The sequence below is a fragment of the Pseudopipra pipra genome, chromosome 19, assembly GCF_036250125.1.
Source record: "Pseudopipra pipra isolate bDixPip1 chromosome 19, bDixPip1.hap1, whole genome shotgun sequence".
Lineage (NCBI taxonomy): Eukaryota > Metazoa > Chordata > Aves > Passeriformes > Pipridae > Pseudopipra > Pseudopipra pipra.
Genome location: NC_087567.1, coordinates 10,254,424 through 10,264,113, shown reverse-complemented (window position 1 = coordinate 10,264,113; position 9,690 = coordinate 10,254,424). Strand labels below are relative to the sequence as shown.

The 9,690-nt window shown below is 48.7% G+C and overlaps 1 long non-coding RNA gene across 1 annotated transcript; it reads left to right on the top strand.

Annotated features, from left to right (window-relative positions):
• The first annotated feature begins 3,840 nt into the window (after window positions 1-3,840).
• Window positions 3,841-6,179, top strand: LOC135424662 (uncharacterized). The gene is made up of 2 exons (XR_010435310.1): window positions 3,841-4,213; window positions 5,732-6,179. It is a non-coding gene; the product is annotated as an uncharacterized LOC135424662 (long non-coding RNA).
• Window positions 6,180-9,690: the final 3,511 nt, after the last annotated feature.

The following is a 9,690-nucleotide window of genomic DNA, read 5'->3' as shown; positions in this document are numbered from 1 at the left end:
CCGCGCTGACGTCAATGCGCCTCGCTCTCGGCCCCGGCACGGTCGCCGCGGTAACCTTAAAGGGGCAACGGAGGGAGAGGGGCGGGGATGGGATGGAGGAGAGGCGAGGGGGGTGCTGGCCGCTTTAAGGCGCGCGGCGATGGAGGGGAGCGGGGGAGATGCTCGGGGATGGGATGGGATGGGATGGGATGGGATGGGATGGGATGGGATGGGGATGGGATGGGGATGGGATGGGGATGGGATGGGGTGGGGTGGGGTGGGATGGGGATGGGATGGGATGGGATGGGATGGGATGGGATGGGGATGGGATGGGATGGGATGGGATGGGATGGGGTGGGATGGGATGGGATGGGGTGGGGTGGGGTGGGATGGGATGGGATGGGATGGGGTGGGGTGGGGTGGGATGGGATGGAGTAGGGTGGGATGGGGTAGGATGGGGTGGGGTAGGATGGGATGGGATGGGATGGAATGGGATGGGTTGAGATGGGATGAGATGGGATGGGGATAGGATGGGATGGGGTGGGATGGGATGGGGTAGGGTGGGATGGGGTGGGATGGGATGGGGTGGGATGGGATGGGTTGAGATGGGATGGGGATGGGATGGGGATGGGGTGGGATGGGGTGGGGTGAGATGGGATGGGACCCCCTAAGGGAGAGCGGGGAAGGTCTGAGAGGAGCAGGATGGGACGGGATGGGGCAAGCGGGATCCCCTGGGGGGAGCAGGAATGGCTGAGGGGAGCAGGATGGGATGGAGGGAATGGGATCCCCTGAGAGGAGCAGGACCCCCTGAAGGGGAGTGGGACCTGCTGAGGCATCAATTCAACACCGACACAGCCACGGGCGCTGCTGAACCCCGGCCTGGAAAGGGCCTGGTTAAGGGATCAGAGACTGCTGAGGGTGGAAGGAAATAAATTCACATTCAAGTTTGGCCAAGATTTCACTACAATTGCTTTAAATTCGCATATGGAATTATTTCACGTGTGTTTACAGCTGAGATGAGCCCTTTGAGTCCCCTCACTTCATGTACTTAAAGCTTAAGAAGTCACTTAACTTATTTACTTAAAGTGAGAAGTCACGGAACGTCTGGGCTGTGCTGGCAGGGATGCAGCCCATTCCTGGGCTTGGGAAGGAGAAACGATCCCTAAAATGAACCCTGAACTGTGCATCTGCTGAACTTATAACTGAGAATAAAACTCAACTTTATAAGTCAGTGTTACAACATTTTGACCAACATTCAGCAGTGCTGAGCTCATTTGGGATAATCATGGAGTGTACAACTGAAATAATTCCAATAGCCAGGGTTATGTTTTGATATGAGGAGAAATAGGTGCTTGTGCAATGACATATAAGCCATCAGGAACTACCTGCTGTTGTGGGTTTTATTTATTAGCTCTTATATTAAAGAAATAAAGGGTAATAGCTTGGGTGGAGATCTTGGATCTGCATTTCTGATAGACCCAATCCAGCCCCTGAGCTCACATCCCTCAAATCTTTGATAATTCCTGTTAATTTGAAGCCAGGGTCCAGGATTTTCTGACACTAAGCCAAAAGCTTTACAGAAAATACAAATAGGGAAATACTGTCAGAGTACAGTGTCAGTAAACACCAAGTCTTGCTCACCTGGTTACAATATGTCTGTAAGTGGAAACTACCAGAAGTTTCTGAACACTAGAAAAAGTTTTCTGTGTTCCCACCTACACGTTTCTTTTTTGGCTTTTTATCTTCCCTTTTTTTTTTCCCACAAGCTGCCTGCTATTGTCACATCTCACTCCTCCTTGTCTGGGCAAGCCCCAGTGCTGTTTGGGGATAGATCCCATCTGGAACAAAGCTCAGACCTGTGTGTAAAACCTGTTCTGCAACGTTCTCTTTATGAGGAAAACAAGCATTCCCTTGTGCAGCAGTGGTGCAATCCCGAGCTCTGGAGCTAGCAAGGCAGGAGAAGAAAGAAGGGAACAGGACCAGCTTTCAGGAGGAGCCTTGTGATGCCAACCCGAGGTCCCTCCCGTTCACTGGGCACAACTTCCCCGCAAGTCAGCACTGATTGATCCTTCCAAGTTAAATCCTGCTTCCATAAGTTTGTGTTCCTGCATTTCCATGCGTTAATTCTCACACTGCTGAAGACGTTAAGAGAAATTCAAAACCAAACAAAGCCCTGTTCCATTTGGTCTGGTCTGAATTACAGTCAGACCCTGCTCTTAACCATCTTAACCATCTAATTAAACATTCCCGAGTGAATAACTCGCGTTGCCGTCAGCGCTGTTCCCACAGCTTTCATTTCAAACAACTCCATGCATCAGTTTTTCATGGAGCAATCCACTGCCCAGGGCTGTGGCTGCTGGAGAGCAGAGGAGAGGTGCCCAGGCTGCCAGGGAATGTACAACAGGCATAAGAGACATGGTGTGATACAGCCCACGAAGAGAGGTAAGGTGAGGACTGTACTGGCTGCTTCTGGTTCCATAGAACCATTTTTATATTTCATTTTTTTCCTTATCCTGTAGCTAAAGCACCGTTGTATCAGTTTTTAAGACAAATCTGGTTCCTGGTGGCAAAATCCAGTTCCCAATGGGAAGCACTGTGGGTTGGCATGGAGTGGTTCCAGTGACAGTGCCCACCACATCTCCATCCTGGTGGGACATCCAGTTTGACACTGGGTGAGAGGAGATGAGTCCCCAGGCAGGGGCTGTGATTCCCCACATGTCACAGCATGGACTTGCAGGTAGGATTTCCTAGATTTTATCAACCTGATTGCTCTCCTTTTTAAGCCAAGCAACACTGCCTGAAGAATGGTATTTCTAGGCAGGTTCTGGATGAAAGTGTCCAGAGACACTTAGGGCCCTGCAAGTTAAGAGGAGTTGGCTACCAAAATGCCTTGGAGATCCTGGACCAGCATGTCCTCTCATTTTTGTTATTCCTGTCAAGTTTATGTATTTCTGCTTCAGCCCTGCTTCAGCTTCAGCCCTGTAAGGAGTCAAAAGCACTTTTTTTCATGATTAAAACCATCAGCCCTCTTCGAGATCATGACAATTCCTTCACCAGCTGAGTGATAATGCCACCTCATCATTCTTAGGCATTTGGCTCCTCTCCATTTTGCATTAAGTCATGTAGGATACATATTCCTGGTCTCATATAAAAGAGCCATAAATCTGTCTGTAAAAAGCATCTGAAATATCCCAAGCGGGAAGATAATTTGTTTGCTTTTTAACAAAGCTTCCCAGAAGTTCTTACAAAGACTGGATTTATTACTCTAATTTTTATAGTGCTATTTATCAACCTGGGGATCAACATTAATAGAAGCTAAGAATGGTCTCTGGGAAGGAAAGAAGCAGAATCATGGCATGGTTTGCTTTGGAAGGGACCTTGAAGATCATCTTGTTCCAACCCCCTGCCATGAGCAGGGACATCTTCCACTAGCCCAGGTTGCTCCAAGCCCCGTCCAACCTGGCCTTGGACATTCCCAGGGATCCAGGGGCAGCCACAGCTTCTCTGGGCAACCTGTGCCAGGGCCTCCCCACCCTCACAGGGAAGGATTCCTTCCAAATATCTAACCTAAATTTCCCTTCTTCCAGTTTGAACTCAATCCCCCTTGTCCTGTCACTCCAGTTCCTGATGAACAGTCCCTCTCCAGCTTCCTTGTAGTCCCTTCAGGCACTGGAAGGTGCTGTGGGGTCTCCACAAACCTTCTCTTCTCCAGGCTGAGCAGCCCCAGCTCTCCCAGCCTGTCTCCACAGGGGAGGTGCTCTGGTCCCATTATCAACTTCATGGCCTCCTCTGGACTTGCTCCAACAGTTCCATGTCCTTATGTTGGGGGCACCAGACCTGGACACAGTGTCCCAGGTGGGATGTCACAAGAGCAGAGTAGAGGGGGAGAATCACCTCCCTAAAAGTAAAGGCTTTACATTCTGCTCCCCACCATGCAGTGATGTAAAACCCCACAGAGATCCTGACTCAGTGGTACCCTGCAAGCATAAACATGGCAGCATCCACAGAGGAAGTGAATCTGAAAGGAAAATGAGTTAAAAAAAAAAAAAATAAAAATCATAGATCACCGGGCCAGAAAAAACACCTCCATGAGCAACAGCACTGCCAGGAATAACAGCAGGGCAGTGACTGGGGAGCTCAGGGGGAAAGAGCTGTGTGAGTCAAGATGGGAAATAGGATGACAGACGTCATCTACCCCCACCGTGTGCATGGAACAGAAAAAACTGCTTGAAAGGTATGTTAGTGGCAGCAAAATTAACAGTGTTTGTGGGGAACTGGAATGCTAGGTAGGAGTTGGAGTACCAGGGGCTTGTGCTGAAGGTACCACCCCAGCTTAGTACCATGCTCTGGGAGGAATCATCAACTCAGACCACTGGGGCTGAAAGGAGATGAACTGAACAAGTTTGAAGCAGCCAGTGTTTGTGTCACACAGAGTTTTACACATTAAATCATGCCCATCTACCACCCTTGATGTACAACTGTGGCTCCAAAGAGGCACAGCACAACGTGGAACATTCCTGGCCGGGGTGACTGTTGCATGTGCACTGTCTTGGGGTGGGGTGAACAGGGAATAAAGAAGTTTTAGTGGTACAGAAAGGTTTCTTCTGCCAACAGAAGCTGCATTTAGCCCCAACAGCCCTAAAACCCACATCAGAAAGTCTGTGGAATTAAAACCTGTGGGCTGTCTGTGGACTGTGACATGTCAGAGGTAGAGTTCACGCCGTGTCCTTTGGGCATGTCTCCATGGATTTTGTTTAAGCTTTAACTAGCACAGAAAATAACCATCCATTGCTGCTGCACCCCTTGTCTCACTGCAACGTGACAGTCTGATTCTTAGGAAGACCCATAGATTAGGAGCCAAAAGACAAAAAAAATGTATTCCTGTTTAACAGTAGACTGTTCAAGGGCTTCTGGATTCCAGGCCAAACTCTGGATGCTGTAGGAACTTGACACCTCAGTGTACCTGCATGCAAGCACAGAAGAAGGGCACTTGCCATCCTGTACCAAGCAATGCACAGTGTTTTGTCAGGGAGCCCAAGCCTCTGGATGAGTTACAGTGTAAATAATCTGGTATCAATATCTGTAATTTTGCCACATGAAAGGTGATAGAGCAACAGAGCAAGGAACTGATATGATCCAAAAACATACAGTACTTGAGCTTCCTGCCCTAACCCCACCGTGACCTGTGGGCTGAAAACCTCTCTGGGCCCCAAAAGATGGTGTGGGGAAGCTTTGGTGGCATCAGCTGGGCAGCCAGTTGTGTGAAATGGTCCCCACAGCGCAGAACATTTGCTGTGAGCAGATCCCAAATCGTTTCCATATGTTACTTTGAAGAAGAAAATGACTGGTAAGACTCAAAACAGAGGAACCAAGAGCCAAGGAAAAAAATGCCCTGAAGTGCCCAGATCTTAAAGATAGACCAGTCTGGGGAATCCATTTCCATGTGCCAGACGTGCCTGCTGCAACACAGCCCGGCAGACACCCAGCGTGCTTCCCAGCTGGAATGTTCCCAACACCCAGGGGGCAACGTTGGGAACATTTTACCTCCTGAGTCAGTGCTGAGGAGCTCATTGTGAGGGAGGGGTGTCATCATTATCTGCAATATGTCACACAGTTCTCCTGTGTTTGCTTAACAATGGGCTCAGTGACATTTGGAAAAAGCCACTGATTAAATCCCAACACTGATAATGGTGCCCTTCCTGCCACCCAGCCATGCTGAACTCCAACTCAACGTTCTCTCTTCTCACCTCAGGAGCTGTGTCTAAGCCAGTGATTAACCTGCACCTCAACAGAGGGGCAAGAAGTTTCTGAGCACCCTCCTGGCAATATTCATTGGGAACTCCTTGCTTAGATGTCTGTGCACAAGCTGAAGGACTTCAAGGGCTCTCCCTCTCCTCAGCTCCAAGTGAGGACAGGGATTAGCACAGTGGGAGGCAGTTCCAGCTCCACAAGAACTGGGAGATAGAAAACAGCATCTGAAGCGGGGCAGAAAAAGCCCCTGCGAGGCTGATGTCTCCAGAGAGAGGGAAGATCAGGTCTGTGCCTCCTGCAGTTTGGATGTGAACAGTCTTTGTTCTGCATCGTTTACTTTACACAACCTCTGGGCAGCTTCAGCAGTTCATGAACTGCCCAAGCATCTGCAAATGTGATTCTTGACTTCGGGATCTCTCTGACGCAAACCAAGTTAAAGAGCAATGAGATACTGTGCAGCTACTGTTGACTTCTTTTCTGGGAATGCATGTGAAATCCTACCAGTGTTTCTTTTGTAACAGAATGTAAATATCCCCACTGAAAAGAACCCTCAGTTCCCGTGCTTTTAACACAGCCCGGGGAGAGCTCCCTCTCTGAGCATCATCTGTGACACAGTTCTCTTGCAAGATAAAGGCACATAAAAGCATTCAAAACACTCATTTGCTTATGTGCTTTTCCCTGAAAGCAGGTGGCAAAGTAAACACACGGGTCAGATCCACTCTCCTTGGTCTGGACTGACATCCAAACAATGTCTGGACCGACATCTGACAAACTGGCTGCAGAATCAAGCCATTTCTGATGCAAGTTGCTGCTTCCCTCCCCCCAAGATAATAGAACATTTTCCCAGATGGAAGGAACCCACTTGAAAAACAAAAGGTCTTTGAAATGTCAGCTCAGGCTTGCTTGGCCTGTGCTGTGTGCCCACAGGAATATGACAGAACCTTTCTTCATTCTCCAGCTGTAACACTTACGTCTGAAGCAGCAAGAAGATTGAGAGATATAGCTCTAGTTTCCTGCGCTGCTACTGATTTCCAGCCTCTCCCGTGGAAGTCACTTAGCCTTGCTCCATCTCCAGCAGAACAAGGATAAAAACACCCTCTGAGCTGAGGATGAATCCAAGCTCATGAGAGGTTTGCCTGCTCCAATAATGGGGATCAGTAACTGAATTACTTGAACAGGCTTTGGGCCATTCACAGGAGAACTGATTCCAGTGTGGTTTGCAAAAGAAGTCAGGAAGCTGCATCCACATGAACTGAGAGGATATGGCTGGCCCTGGCTACGGATACCTTGGCTCTGTGGACACCACAGTCCCATGGACATGTAGATGACTCCCTGCATTCTCTGAACAAGAACCAAGTTGTTCCTGCTACTAATCCACGGAATGTTTTGTGACATTTCTCCTCCAAACCCCTCCTTGCATCCTCTAGAGAGAAGAAAGTCCCCCCAGGTCATGAATCTTTCATGTGAGGAGTTTGGGCAGTGAGTTATCCCTCCACAGCTGCTCCTTGGTCTGGTCACACCAGGCTGTGCAGGAATCTGATGTTCCTCTGTCTGTCAGGACCTCCTGGTGCTCCCCATCTCCCCCCTGCAATGTTACTCATTCTGAGCTCTCACGTCAGAACATTTTTTGATCTTTAGATAATTACAGAGGAATTACACTTAGTACTATATCCAAGAGTTAAAAGGAAGGCAAAAATTTCTCTCTCCCCTTTCCAGTTTTAACCCCTTTGCTCCCTGTGGTACAGGTCTTATGATTCTCAGCTGAAAATGCTCCAAGGCTTTGAAGAGCTCAGTTTGCAGCCTCAAGAGACAGGAAGACAAGCCCCCCTCAGTGTGTTCCCCTCCTGTGAGCAGTGTGTCAAGCCCCTGAGATAATCCATGACCAGGGCAAGTGTGATGTCCTAATGCTACTTAGGGAAATGGAGTATTTGCCAGAGCCAGGACAAGATAAGGAGCATTAATCCAACTCACAAGGAAACACAGCATTAGGTTGCAAGCTCTGCCCTGACCTTGTCAAGCACGTCTGAAAGGGCTGCTCAAACACAGCTCCCTCCATGGCAGGATCTGGGACAGGGCTGGAATCTAAAACCAAAAGGAAAAAACTACTAGAAGCAAAGCTCTCAGAACCTTGGTGACATCCAGACTGACTGCTCCAGTCCTTCCCTGACCCTGCTGGTCTCAGTGCCAGCACATGGCTCTCAAGGTCTCCCTGAATCTTTCCCAGTTTCTGTACCTTAAACAGAGTGTGACCAGACTTCTTGTGTGCACATGGCACACACACCTCCCCTGTGCACCCCTTCCCCTCCCCACACCAAGTAACCTTCTGTCCAGACAATTTAGCAAGACAAGCCAGTCTGCTGGTGACTGTCACAAATATGTTCTGTCCATTGCTATTTTCTTTCCCAAATTTTTATATTTGATACAGGAATCATGATATCCCCCTAAAAAGTCTTTGAAGTGATGACTTCTTCAGTGTCTAGATCTTGTTCTGCCAAACTCAGATTGGCATATCAATCCATCTCTCTGTTTTCTTCTCACATTTCCACCGTATAAGAGGAAAAAAACCCCCAAACCTAATCTGTCCTGACATAAACAAGAAGTAACTCACCAAAGCAAGAGGGGAGTGCAAGGTATAAATTTCACTTTCTTTTCTATAGCATTCTGTTAGCAGAACTGCTCGATTCTCTCTGCTGTCAGTGTTTTCTCCTGCTAGTGGAGGTGCAGGTAATCCCTGGGATAATCCCAAGAGCAGGATGTAACGAGCCCCGTGTGGAAGCATCACCGTGCCCCGATGCCGGCCCGGAACGAGCCCCTTGTGCAGCCGGGCTCGGGGCACCAGATGGCAGCATTTATTGACAGTCTGGAGATCCTAAAACAGCCGGGACTGGCAGTTTAGTGCTCCACGGTTCGTGCTATCAAAGCCCCTAAAGGTCGGGCTGCAGCCCCTTCTTCCTCCTCCACCTCCCCCATCACAATTCACTCAGGAAGTGGGACAGAAAAGAGCAAAGAAAACGCCTTCGTGCCACCTCTTCCCACAGGCAAAATGTGGTTTCCTTGCTCTGAGAAACACTTGCTCTCATTAGACATTCACCTTTTGCCTGTGTCCCTCCTGCCTATTTTTCCCCTGGAAGTCTCAAGTTCCTCAATGGGCTCCCAGTTATCAGGAGTATCAGTGAATATTTAACAGATTTAGCTCTGCCAAGACCCTTTTTTTAATTATTATTTTATAGCAGATTTAAAATACCAAAGACATCAGTAGGAGCAGACTTTTCTACCCGAGAGGGAAGAACTTAGCTGGAATTTGAACAGTGAGCCAGGGAAAAGCCTAAAAGCCATGAAAAGGTACCAAAGCCTTCCCACGTGGAATGGCAGCACACAGGATGCTGTGGCTGGGAGAGGCCCTTCTGGGCACAGCACTGGTTTCCCAGCTCCTTCACCTCTGTTTCCTCCTTAAGGCTTCAGTGCAATCACCCAGGGTGGGGATCACAAACCAGCATCTGTCACACCATGTTGTCAGCACTGAGAAATATTCACAGTCAGGTCACACTCTGGACTGGGTTTAGAGTTAATGACTGAGTTGAGGTTGTTACTGTCAATAGTTGCTGCAGTCACAGGATTGTCAGGAAAGGGAGGCCAGCTCCTGGTACGTTCTTCCCAGCAAACACATGCACCAGAGCAAGGACTGTCCCTCTGGTGTCTGGCATGGCTCTCTGCTGCCTTTGCCAGACCATTTTCCCAAGGTGTGACATATACCCAGATCCCAAGAAAGATCCTGGGATTTAGCTGCTACCCTAATTACCACCTCCCTCCAAAGCTGGATTCCTGAAGAAACACTTTAGCTGTTTCTTTGTGATTGAGGCAGAGACACCTCATTTCTTTACCAGAAACATTCACAGTTTCCACACAGAGAACCTCAGCTTCTGTTTCACACCCAACGCTCAAGTGCTCCAAACTTCCAAA